Below are 14,612 nucleotides of genomic sequence, written 5' to 3' on the forward strand. Positions count from 1 at the left end.
GACGATAAATAGTTTGGACAAGAAGAGAATAGAAGCTTTCGAAATGTGGTGCTACAGAAGAATGCTGAAGGTTAGATGGGTCGATCATATAACTAATGAGGAGGTATTGAATAGAATTGGGGAGAAGAGGAGTTTGTGGCACAACTTGACTAGAAGAAGGGATCGGTTGGTAGGACATGTTCTGAGGCATCAAGGGATCACCAATTTAGTACTGGAGGGCAGCGTGGAGGGTAAAAATCGTAGAGGGAGACCAAGAGATGAATTCACTAAGCAGATTCAGAAGGATGTAGGTTGCAGTAGGTACTGGGAGATGAAGAGGCTTGCACAGGATAGAGTAGCGTGGAGAGCTGCATCAAACCAGTCTCAGGACTGAAGACCACAACAACAACAATATAATCTATACATAAACTTCTAAAATTACGTATATGATAACATATTACTTACATAAGCTTTTAAAAATAAAAAAGTGTTAGCCTAGTGGCTGCGTCAGGATCAATAAAATAAAATAACTTCAAAAGACATAAGCCAGTTTCGATCACAAGTAAAACTACATATGACACCGTATGTCCTCCGCCACCACATCTGTTATACTAGGCGCATGGTCGTTAAATGTGCTACATCCCGCGCACCATAGGTGGCGCTCCACACATTGAGCTACAAGGCACCGTTTATCAGAAACCTAGTCTATATCTACGATAAAATATTAATCAGAAGCTTACAAGTGCAACTGAAGGATCATATACTTATTAATGCGACTATCCAACAGTTAAAAGCGGTTGGATACGATAGTTGAATTGGTCAAACATTAACAAATTCATATAACCAAGTTTGCATCATTATGTGAAGCATCATTCAAAAACGGGGCTATTATATACAAATAAAGCTCAGCTTACATCATACGCTCTAACAGCTTATAGGGCTAATTCTACAAGCCGACCTTAGTCGTCGTACGTAGGCACAATACTAACGAATGACAAAAGTTTTACGAATAGCAGTCTAGTGCGTAAGTGCGGTAACATGGCCCAAGACAATGAAAGGCACATTAACGTAACTGTCTGAACACAAACTACTGTTAACATAATAACAGCTCATGCCTCTTTACGACAGTATCCTGCTGGAGCATTGTCCTAAAACAGTAGTTTATCTCAAATAATCACGCAACACTATGGTACAATGGAGTCAGCACTAGTGCCTATCTGCTATGCCCAATACGGGCTGAAAACCTTCAAGGAAGCTGGAACTTTTCAAATAACACTGATCATTTAGTACATTCCTATTGTCATACATTTTGTGTGTATATATCTGCACCTCCTCCAGTAAATCTAATTTCACACCCTTGGCTTCTTTACACAATAGCTCGTTGTCATTACCAGGTTGGGACGTATGTCCTTCAATGATGTGTTCGCCAAACGTTAACCCATTCTTATTCGTACCCATACTCGCGGCATTTATACCTTACGGCTACAGATCTACCCGTCTGCCCTATGTAATACGCTGTGCAATCATTTCAATCTATCAACTCCCGATGGCAATAGCTTATTATAATTGTTATTGCCAAAACATACAAAATTCCGTTTTATGCTTTGCGCCTAGTATAACAGATGTAGTGGCGGACGACATACGGTGCCATATAGAGGGTGTTACAAAAAGGTACGGCCAAACTTTCAGGAAACATTCCTCACACACAAAGAAAGAAAATATGTTATGTGGACATGTGTCCGGAAACGCTTAATTTCCATGTTAGAGCTCATTTTAGTTTCGTCAGTATGTACTGTACTTCCTCGATTCACCGCCAGTTGGCCCAATTGAAGGAAGGTAATGTTGACTTCGGTGCCTGTGTTGACATGCGACTCATTGCTCTATAGTACTAGCATCAAGCACATCAGTACGTAGCATCAACAGCTTAGTGTTCATCACGAACGTGGTTTTGCAGTCAGTGCAATGTTTACAAATGCGGAGTTGGCAGCTGCCCAGTCGATGTATGGATTAGCATGGGGCAAAAGCCGTGGCGCGGTACGTTTGTATCGAGACAGATTTCCAGAACGAAGGTGTCCCGACAGGAAGACGTTCGAAGCAATTGATCGGCGTCTTAGGGAGCACGGAACATTCCAGCCTATGACTCGCGACTGGGGAAGACCTAGAACGACGAGGACACCTGCAATGGACGAGGCAATTCTTCGTGCACCTAATGTCAGCGTCAGAGAAGTTGCTGCTGGACAAGGTAACGTTGACCACGTCACTGTATGGAGAGTGCTACGGGAGAACCAGTTGTTTCCGTACCGTGTACAGCGTGTGCAGGCACTATCAGCAGCTGATTGGCCTCCACGGGTAACTTCTGCGAATGGTTCATCCAACAATGTGTCAATCCTCATTTCAGTGCAAATGGTCTCTTTACGGATGAGGCTTCATTCCTACGTGATCAAATTGTAAATTTTCACAATCAACATTTGTGGGCTGACGAGAATCCGCACGCAATTGTGCAATCACGTAATCAACACAGATTTTCAGTGAACGTTTGGGTAGGCATTGTTGGTGATGTCTTGATTGGGCCCCATGTTCCTCCACCTACGCTCAATGGAGCACGTTATCATGATTTCATACGGGATACTCTACCTGTGCTGCTAGAACATGTGCCTTTACAAGTACGACACAACATGTGGTTCGTGCACGATGGAGCTCCTGCACATTTCAGTCGAAGTGTCGTACGCTTCTCGACAACAGATTCGATGACCGATGGATTGGTAGAGGCGGACCAATTCCATGGCCTCCACGCTCTCCTGACCTCAACCCTCTTGACTTTCATTTAGGGGGGCATTTGAAAGCTCTTGTCTACGCAACCCCGGTACCAAATGTAGAGACTCTTGGTGCTCGTATTGTGGACGGCTGTGATACAATACGCCATTCTCCAGGGCTGCATTAGCGCATCAGGGATTCCATGCGACGGAGGGTGGATGCATGTATCCTCGCTAACGGAGGACATTTTGAACATTTCCTGTAACAAAGTGTTTGAAGTCACGCTGGTACGTTCTGTTGCTGTGTGTTTACATTCCATGATTAATGTGATTTGAAGATAAGTAATAAAATGAGCTCTAACATGGAAAGTAAGCGATTCCGGACACATGCCCACATAACTTATTTTCTTTCTTTGTGTGTGAGGAATGTTTTCTGAAAGTTTGGCCGTACCTTTTTGTAACACCCTGTATAGTTTTACTTGTGACCGAAACACGTTTTTGTCTGGTGAAGTTATTTCATTTCGTGACGCAGCCGCTGGGATAAGACGTTTTTCATTTCTAAAAGCTTATCATATACGAAATTTTAGAATTTTATGTATAGATTATATTACTGGTCTAAATGTTATTTTGATCTCTTTTAGGACTTCTGAAGAAGGCTATATTATTATAGTTGAAACCATGGTCAAGATTTAGTATAAACGTAATTACTGCAATGTGGGCTGTTTTCCATTCGAAACAATTTCGTAACGGTTGCTGCCATGATGAAAATAATGTTTCAAACGAGTTATGTAATAATCGTTAACGCCCGATAGTTTAACTGACTGTCAGCTGCTGCCCATGGACTGGAATTTTCTGGCCTTTGCGTGGTACGTATTTAGTCGAATTTTCGTCAACGCTGCTTTTGTCTGCTAAACCACTACCTGCCAACGCAGAGTGAAGGGGCAGACAACCCGAAAGCTGTCCGTGTCCGTGGACTGATTGTTTAATGGGTAGTGAGTCAACAAGTCACCCAGCCGCAATCGGCCGTGGGAAGTGAAAGGAATCATCCCAGCATTTGCCTGAAGCGATTTAGAGAAATCGCAGAAAACCCAAATCAAGGTGAACGAACGCGGGTTTGCACCGTCGTCCTCCCGAATGCGAGTGAAGTGTACTAACTACTGCGCCCCCTCGCTCAGTACTATCCAGTTTGGAGTAAGTTGAGTATTGTATGGCGGATGCATAAAACAGCACTTACCTGTTGGAAGCTAGTTGCACATGCGTACCGGGCAGATCGACTTTCTTCTACGTAGACTGCGTTTCATATCTTCCAGAGGACACTCCAGATATCTACATCGGGTCCTCCACAAATCTGATACATCAATAGGCATCCTTTGCCGAAAAATGATGAGATGTGTGCACGGCAGGTGATTCTGGAGAGGAGCCCAGTGAACGTAATTTAAGTAACGTCAGTTCCAATGCAGGCTTTTCTCCAGGCCTATAGTGGCCTGTAGTCACATGTGAATGCTGTAACGAAATACTTGTCGGATCCTCTTCGTCGGGTAAGCCGGAAATGGAAAATGAAATTGGATCTCCTCTCTGGTACTGTTGCGGTCTTCTGGAGAGGGAAAGCGCATATTCCGACGCGACTTTTGCTGGAGACTCGCTCCAGCATCTTAGAGTAGGCCACCAGAGTCTGAGTTTGAAAAATATTTGCTTTCAGCAGAAGCGGATTTCGTGGACCGAGGATCATTCTGAGGCACTGTGTTATCCATTAAGTGACTGTGTCCAGAGCGATATATGAGGGTGGAATGATCATGATTTTTCATGAGTCATCAGACTTCAGACTGATGTGATGTGGCCCACCACCAATTCCTCTCCTGTGCCAATCTTTCGTCTGAGAGTAATGCTTGCAGCCTAAGTCCTTCGTTATGTACTGGATGTGTCCCTGTCTCATATTTCGTCTACAGTTTTTACTCTTCGCAGTTCCCTCTCGTACTATGGAAGTTATTCCCTGACGTCTTAACAGATGTCCTAACACCCTGTCCCTTCCTCGTGTCAGTGTTTACCAAATGTTCCTTTCTCCGTCGATTCTGCGAACAACTTCCCTTTTCTTATGCTATCAGTCCACCTAATTTTCAACATTCTTTTGTAGCACGACATCTCAAACTCTTCGATCCTCTTCTTCTCCGATTTCCCCCATGTTTCATACAATGCTGTACACCAAAGGTACAGTCTGAGAAATTTCTTCCTCAAACTGCAGCCTATGTTTGATAATACCAGGCTTCTCTTGGCCAGAAATGCCCTTTTTGCCCGTGCTAGTCTGCTTGTTATGTATAATGGAATGGGCCAGACGGGAAATGGAACCGAGGTTTCCCACTTATGGTGAATGGTCGCCTTACCATTAGGCTATCCCAGTACGGCTCACGGTCAGACCCAAACTTCCGCATGTCGTCAACCACGTGTCTACAATCTGCACGCGTACATCCAGTATGTATATTCTCGTACGTGGGAGACATTTCAATTGAATGTCGCTTGCCGAGTGTCGGCTGATAATTACATTGCAAAGCCCGTGTTGTTCAGAAATACGATGCAGTGTTCTTACGGCGAGAACAGGGCAACCGGACGCTCCGCCTACAGGTGAAAGCATGATTTCAGCGTTAGCCGATCAGGTATACAAAAGGATAAACTTAGAATTAAATAGAACGTCAAAATAACCAAGAATAAATTTATAGTAAAGTTAAAAAATGTCGTGTGACTAGGGCCTCCCGTCGGGTAGACCGTTCGCCGGGTGCAAGTCTTTCGATTTGACGTCACTTCGGTGACTTACGCGTGATGAGCATGAAATGATGATGATGATGATAACACAACACCCAGTCCCTGAGCGCAGAAAATCTCCGACCTGGGCGGGAATCGAACCCGGGCCCTTAGGATTGACATTCTGTCGCGCTGACCACTTTCTCTTTCTTTCTTCCTATATATATATATATATATATATATATATATATATATATATATATATATATATAAAGGAAATATATTTGTAATCTCATTATGTTCGTTTTCGTTCATTGCATCTGCTCGGGGCGGATGTCGCAAGCCATCCGTTTCAGTTCGTCGTTGATCCATTAACTCAGTTTTTTTATTACAGAGGGCAGCTACCCCTCTGACCGAACATGCCGAGCTACCGTGCCGGAACCACTGTGCTACCGGGGGCGGACTTAATAAAGTTGAAAAAAGTTTTTTTTAACACATCTGTTGTCAAATATATATGCCAGGAATTTTAAAGTAAGCAAACATTGCATTCGTTGTGTACAGTTTGTACTCTTGGGACATGCTAGAAAAATAATTACTACACTCCTGGAAATGGAAAAAAGAACACATTGACACCGGTGTGTCAGACCCACCATACTTGCTCCGGACACTGCGAGAGGGCTGTTCAAGCAATGATCACACTCACGGCACAGCGGACACACCAGGAACCGCGGTGTTGGCCGTCGAATGGCGCTAGCTGCGCAGCATTTGTGCACCGCCGCCGTCAGTGTCAGCCAATTTGCCGTGGCATACGGAGCTCCATCGCAGTCTTTAACACAGGTAGCATGCCGCGACAGCGTGGACGTGAACCGTATGTGCAGTTGACGGACTTTGAGCGAGGGCGTATAGTGGGCATGCGGGAGGCCGGGTGGACGTACCGCCGAATTGCTCAACACGTGGGGCGTGAGGTCTCCACAGTACATCGATGTTGTCGCCAGTGGTCGGCGGAAGGTGCACGTGCCCGTCGACCTGGGACCGGACCGCAGCGACGCACGGATGCACGCCAAGACCGTAGGATCCTACGCAGTGCCGTAGGGGACCGCACCGCCACTTCCCAGCAAATTAGGGACACTGTTGCTCCTGGGGTATCGGCGAGGACCATTCGCAACCGTCTCCATGAAGCTGGGCTACGGTCCCGCACACCGTTAGGCCGTCTTCCGCTCACGCCCCAACATCGTGCAGCCCGCCTCCAGTGGTGTCGCGACAGGCGTGAATGGAGGGACGAATGGAGACGTGTCGTCTTCAGCGATGAGAGTCGCTTCTGCCTTGGTGCCAATGATGGTCGTATGCGTGTTTGGCGCCGTGCAGGTGAGCGCCACAATCAGGACTGCATACGACCGAGGCACACAGGGCCAACACCCGGCATCATGGTGTGGGGAGCGATCTCCTACACTGGCCGTACACCACTGGTGATCGTCGAGGGGACACTGAATAGTGCACGGTACATCCAAACCGTCATCGAACCCATCGTTCTACCATTCCTAGACCGGCAAGGGAACTTGCTGTTCCAACAGGACAATGCACGTCCGCATGTATCCCGTGCCACCCAACGTGCTCTAGAAGGTGTAAGTCAACTACCCTGGCCAGCAACATCTCCGGATCTGTCCCCCATTGAGCATGTTTGGGATTGGATGAAGCGTCGTCTCACGCGGTCTGCACGTCCAGCACGAACGCTGGTCCAACTGAAGCGCCAGGTGGAAATGGCATGGCAAGCCGTTCCACAGGACTACATCCAGCATCTCTACGATCGTCTCCATGGGAGAATAGCAGCCTGCATTGCTGCGAAAGGTGGATATACACTGTACTAGTGCCGACATTGTGCATGCTCTGTTGCCTGTGTCTATGTGCCTGTGGTTCTGTCAGTGTGATCATGTGATGTATCTGACCCCAGGAATGTGTCAATAAAGTTTCCCCTTCCTGGGACAATGAATTCACGGTGTTCTTATTTCAATTTCCAGGAGTGTATGTTGTTGGTTCCTATTGAGATATTGAACGCTGATTTACAGAGAACCAAGTCCCGTCTCACACTGTCATTCATTCATTTCGTTATATTTTCACCTACTACACTTACCTACATACGTATTTCAGGTGAATACGTCTTCAAGGCCAGAGGCAATGTAACGTACAGAATTATGCAATAAATATGTGTAATGTAGAGTGACCTTCCCTTCTCTCTTTGCTCCGTTTCTTTCGCTGGTCTTTTCTTTCTTCCTTCTTCGTACCGCGGCTATATCTCAGGGTTTTCAATGCAGAAATGCAGTGAGAGGGTGCACATGTGTGTGGTGGTTCACGATATCGCAGTGCTGTGAGGGAGCGCCACTCGTGCCTCTGGTTTGAGAAGACTGACGACTGAAGTACCAACATTTCTCAAAAGAAAAACAGGTATGTGATCTCTTTTCTTTTCAAACTATAAATAGTAGCGTAGCTAGTATTATCTATAGTCCTACTAAACTGAATGAGCGCGATACCATTTATGAAGTTTCAACCTCGAAAGAAGTTTATTAAAACCAATTAACTGAAATAAAAAAGATACTCATCCAATCCAGAAGTCACTCACAGTTAGAATAATTAGTTTCTGATGCGTGTGTAGTGGTCATCAATACTTAAAATGTCATTTCAAAAATTCTGTCACTGTGCATTTATGAGTTGCTAAGCAACGTATCAACAAGCTGACTATGCAATGATTAATATTTGTCGTATCCAGACAGTAAATCTCTTCTCTCGCTTGCTTTAAGCATCAAGACGATTACTATGCCGCTCATATAATTCTCTGATAGTTATATCAAGCTAAAGCCCGTAAACTGCGGTTAATGTTACTGAATTCTAGACGCGACGATAACGCCCCATATCCAGCCGTGTACCTTAAATTCCGCGCCGATATTTGAGAATTCGCGTGCAATTTGTCGGGCCGTAGTTCCCTACTATAATTTTAGAATCAACTCTGGGTTGTAAATTAACAATTCTAAGCCCATTCATGAAATTTACAGAAGATCCGCATTCGAGCAACACGGAAGAGTGCTTTTTTTAAATTTTTTTATTTTTTTTTTTACAAGGAGAAAACATATCATGCATAATAGGTGATTTGCTATGTCAAAACATATTTATATCTATCTGATTAAAACTCATTATCTATTGAATGTTGTACATAATTAAATTCTTTACTCTGCAAAAAATTTATAAATGAATTACATGCATAAAAAAGATCTCAAGTTGATATGAAGTCATGAGTCACTACTTGTTTTGACTCCCTTACACTCACGTGACGCAAAGTAGATCCGACTATATTGGACATACTCAAGTAGTGCTACAGTATCTAACCAATATCGCCTATGTTCGTCTGTGAAAATGAACTCGATAAGCAACCCGAGCTATGAGTAATCTGAATCTAACCTGAATAAGACTGTGTGCCTGTTGTATGAGTGTGAGTTTCACTGTCATTTAAGCTCTATACAGATCGCTAGATGTAAAACTTCAAACTAACTTGTGGATAAGCTATCTGACTGCTTATTTGAATATGATAACAAATGAACCTGTAACAATGAATACCTAAGCTATCTGACTGCGTTTTTGAACAAGAATTTACAAATGATTCAGAATCTGACTTTGCAACGGAATTTGCTGGACTAGAGTACATTACATGTTGTGGTGTGTCAATGTCTCTGTTTTGGCCCTAAGTCTTACACTCACCTCTTTAGATGACTGCCTTTCTTCATGTGGTTTACAGCAATTCGCAGCAGCATGCGGCAACAGCAGCGGCTAAAGCTTCTTGTTACTAAGAATGAATTTAATAAAAAGGAGTTTGCTTGGGTTCTGTTAACTAATAACTACGAGTAACTTGTAAGAAGGAATTTCATAAATGAAGTCTATTTAAAACTTCAGAATCACTGTGATAAAGTATTAATAGAAACACTCACATGTGTCAATAATGGCTGAGTGCCAGATTACCAAATTGTTATATCCTAGCCAGTAATGCCACCCGAGCCCGCTGCCAAAAGGTTGGCAGCATCAAAGTTTGGACGCCGTCTGCATAAGCAGCGCCAGCGAGACAGGAAATCGCCGCAAGTCTGCGCGCGCCACCGCTGGCTTCTGGTTTCTTAAGCGCTGGAGTCGCGAGCGCTAGGACAGTTCTGTATTCGCCGCTCAGTTGTATACTCGCCACCGTATTGTGTACTTGCTAGTCAGTTGTGTGTTCATTGCAGCAGAGTTGTTGTTTGTCGTCAGCCGACGCTGACCTAGCCGCTCCGACTCGAACTAGACAGATCTCTGTAGACACGGAGTCCAATACTGTGTTCTGTATCTTCGTTAATAAAGATAAGTACCGACTTTTTCAGAGTGTTTGGGTTTTCATCTTTCTGTTCACTGTTCCAGCGGACCGGTCGGCCCGCTATTAAAAGTGTGGCGGTGACTTCGTAAGCCGTTTCTACAGCGAATTGCTTGTCGCTACGAACACCGCCACAAAACAAATTACTTCAATTTCAAAGTTACATTAACATTCAGTAACCACAGCGTATTATTTAGATGTAGAGGACAATTACCATTATTTGGAGGATAAGGAGGCTTCTTTAACTGGCAAGCAAAACATGGGATTATTGCAAACTCGGACTAACAATCACGAGCCTTACCTTGCAATTGCTTTCGCGCTATACTTGCGAATTTTACCTTGAATTGCATCTTGAAGCGCGATTAAGTCATCTAAATCTCTGCTGGCCATATAAATGAAATCAGGCCCTGAGTGTGGTGAGATCTGCTATCATCGAAGTGAGCGCAGCGTGACACGTCTTCCGTCTCCGAGCTCTCGGCCGACACTACTACCTCCACTCCCGCAGATACCTCTCCTCACCACAATGCTTAGGATCGCTCTCCCATGTTTCGCCCTCAGATTATTGCTATCGATATCTGAGTGCTTACACAATGCAAAGAATAGCGTCAAGTTGACTACATTGTTTTCAATGTAGTGAAGAGTTCTGACACCCTCCTTACACAAGGTATGGTGCGCCAGTCAGTGAAACAGAAGTGAAACGTTTACAGTGCATTATACTTTTAGTTATAATCCGAAAATAAGTTGTCAACGAAAATTAAGTAATGTGACTCGCAGAGTACACAAACAATATCAGATCCTGGCTTCAGCACCGAGATTGGACAGGGGATGAGGGAAAACGCAAAACAAAATACAAAGTAGAAAAATTTAATTTAGAATAGCATGGCAACAAGAAGAGGATGATGATGATGATGATGATGATGATGATGACGATGATGATGATGATGATGATGATGATGTTTGGTTTATCGGGCGCTCAACTGCGCGGTTTATCAGCGCCCGTGCAAATTCCGAACCATTGCTCAGTCCAAACTCGACACTTTCATGAATGATGCATGGGGGCTTAATTAAATAAAATGCAAATATTTTTAGTAGCTGTATGTCCGATTACGAGGTCTCGTAAACGGTTGGCCCTGACTAGTATCATTACGCAATGTGACTGCATAGAACAACAACAAAGAATGAAATGAAAATTTTCGTTAATACAATTAATTAAGTCCCCAGCAACTATAAAACCTACGAAGCCAACAAAGCACAAGTGTAGCTGTTCTGTGTGTGGAAGTGTGATTCAACGTACACATCTGGCACGGTTCTTCTTCACTAAGACAAGAAATTTTAAATATCATTTATACTGAAGTAATTAAAAAATAGAAATACTATAATTGCCTAAGGAAAGCAGAATTACACTCTAATACAAGAAGACAAGCCAGATGCTTTGTTGACTGAACCTGTACTGCTGCATTATTTAAGACATTGAGATAATAAAAAGAAAAGGAAAATTTTTTTTCTTTTACCTTCATATATTGACCAAAATCACTCTAATCATTACAATATATCTCCACACCGACTCTCTACTACCACATCTCAACAAGAACTCTCCACCACGACCTCTCGACAAGCACTCTTCACTACCACATCTCAGCAAGCACTGACTTCCACGAGTTCTCAACAAGCACTGACTACTACGAGTTCTCCCCAAGCACTGCCAGTGGAGGCGGCTGAATAATACTCTTTGGCGCAATCTCTGGCGCAGTGGCTCAGTGTAGCCACCTTTCAATGATGATGAAATGATGAGGACAGTTCAAGAAGAAGAGGAGTTTAAATAGTATCAGTGCTAGATCCAAAGGAGAGCGAGTGTTGGAGAAACATTTCGATGCATGTTTCATGTGTAAACGCCGCTTAATCAGAATGTCTTGATTCAAAAGACAATGGCAAGTGACGAGCAAAGCATATTTCAGTTATTCTCTATCTCTTTATTAATTATGAAGTGTTTTTCACAGTGATGGTGTTCAAGGTTTGCTGTATAGGAACTTTTAGGGCATCACGTACTAATATTTATCTTTATTTATTTTACTACAGGCGTTGTGCAGGTGTTTGTTTGTAACAGTTTGTCCACGTCGATACAACGCAGAATGTGATCTTGCGCTTAAGATTTATGACGCCATACCTCTTGAAGTATTTCCCGTGCAATGATATAGTGTTGCAGCTACGTACAGCGGCGTAAGTGGATATTGTCTGCAAAATGTGCTTCGAATGAAGGTAGTAGCAACGAAGTTTAAATTTAGACATCATCCACGACGCGGCAGCTTTTCACCCATCTCACCGTTGATCTCCTGAACTATTGGTCGTACAATGATATAATTTGGCACTTTCATTCTGTGGTGTTGTGCATACTGTCTGCAAAACGTGTCGCGAATTCAGTTAGCAGTGAAGGAGTAATAAATTATAATGTGATTTGTCATGCGGCAGCGGAAAAGTAGTGAGCGCTAAACATTTTTCCATTCATCATTTTGTAGAGTTTTTCGGTGGAGCGGGTTGTTCTCTCAGTATCCTTTTAACGCTGAGTCCACCTACCTGGACATATTTCAGGTTGTGTCCCTCTTCATGCTGCGATGGTGGATACTGGCTTAGCCGGCATAAGCATCGTTGACGAAAATTCGACGAAACACCTACTACGCAAACGCCAAATACCTCCAGTCCATGGGAAGTAGCTGAAAGTTAGTTCAAGTATCGACTGTTCGGGATTCTTGCATGACTCGTTTGAAAAAATTCTAAAACTTCTTTTAAGTTGGTGTATTGTCCTTAAAACACGGAAAATATCTATAAAGTCCGTATTTAATATCCCAACATCAATTGTGTAATGTTACAGACTGTCTCTGTCACAAGTTCACACCCAAAATCCGCCAGAACATTTTTTTTTTTTTTTTTTTATGGACTTGTAGTCCGGGGTGATATGTTACAATACAGCATCACCGGTCTATTGCGGTCTAACTGTGTTGGTGAGGCAGTAAATTTCCACAGGGCAGTGACTGCGTCACTGCAATTCACTTTGGAGGTGTGGCGGTGGGACTTGTAGTCCCGTACCACCCTCTCACGGTGATAGTACTACATGAGTCAGGCAGAAAAATTTTGCCTAACATGGGCAGGTGAAGGTGTGGCGGTGGGACATAGTCCCGTACCGGCGTTTTGATTGACCTGGTATTTTCTACGTCACTGACACCCGATCACATGCGAGTTAACACAGTCACTCGTTGTAGCAGGATTTTTGTAAATGAAATGTCACCATGCTGTCTCGTTATCTGCAGCGAACACGCCACACACAGTTTATGGACGACATAAAATGTTCACACGCGAATATCTCCAAAAATAAAGCACTCCTAAAGCTCAAACTTTCAATAAATGCTCAACACTGTAGTCCCTTTTCGTAAACGACACGAGAACCAATCAAACACGCGAATTCCTTCATTTTGGTACAAATTTGATCATCGCGGTTTCACATAGGTGTTTACCAGAAGACGGCTCCTGAGCGACTGTATCGACTCACACATGTGGGGATACTCAAACGCGCGGAATATCCTGAATTCTTACTGGCTAGTATGTTGAGCAGCCGATCAGATCAGCTCGAGCACGTCTATACTCCCAGTATTACTCGTGTCAGCCACTCAGATTACCACAACTAATTTCGACTACAAATCTCGTAAGTCCGAAACTAAATAAAATTTAATAAACAAAAAAATAGGATTCCTTTTGACAAAGTAAATAACTAATAAATTTAATACCCAACGCCTCCTTCTCGCTGCCTTTTACAAACCCAAGCTCACTCGGACATAGGTCACAAAATCTCCTATTGCACAACTTTCTCACGCATACATTTACGTACGTTTAGTGAAATATCGCATTCTCACTTTACATACATCCTCCACGGACTCTCTTACTCTCAGACACAGACAACCAAAAACAAGATGAAATAATCCAGAATGAGATTTTCACTCTGCAGCGGAGTGTGCGCTGATATGAAACTTCCTGGCAGATTAAAACTGTGTGCCCGACCGAGGCTCGAACTCGGGACCTTTGCCTTTCGCGGGCAAGTGCTCTACCAACTGTGCTACCGAAGCACGACTCACGTCCGGTACTCACAGCTTTACTTCTGCCAGTAACTCGTCTCCTACCTTCCAAACTTTACAGAAGCTCTCCTGCGAAACATGCAGAACTAGCACTCCTGAAAGAAAGGATATTGCGGAGACATGGCTTAGCCACAGCCTAGGGGATGTTTCCAGAATGAGATTTTCACTCTGCAGCGGACCGAGACTCGAACTCGGGACCTTTGCCTTTCGCGGGCAAGTGCTCTACCAACTGAGCTACCCAAGCACGACTCACGTCCGGTACTCACAGCTTTACTTCTGCCAGTACCTCGTCTCCTACCTTCCAAACTTTACAGAAGCTCTCCTGCGAACATGCAGAACTAGCATTCCTGAAAGAAAGGTCCTTGTAGTAATTCCTGTTGACCAGTCTCATTTGGTGTAATTGAAAAAGTATCCACTGTCTTGTACACTGGCAATCTGCTCCTCCTCATGTATCTTCTGCGTCGGTACGGCATGGCGATGTGTAGCGTGCGGCTGCATCGAGTCGAATGAACATGCTGCCGAAGCACGACTCACGTCCGGTACTCACAGTTTCATATCAGCGCACACTCCGCTGCAGAGTGAAAATCTCATTCTGGAAACATCCCCTAGGCTGTGGCTAAGCCATGTCTCCGCAATATCCTTTCTTTC

This window comes from Schistocerca piceifrons, chromosome 10 (assembly GCF_021461385.2).
Source record: "Schistocerca piceifrons isolate TAMUIC-IGC-003096 chromosome 10, iqSchPice1.1, whole genome shotgun sequence".
NCBI lineage: Eukaryota > Metazoa > Arthropoda > Insecta > Orthoptera > Acrididae > Schistocerca > Schistocerca piceifrons.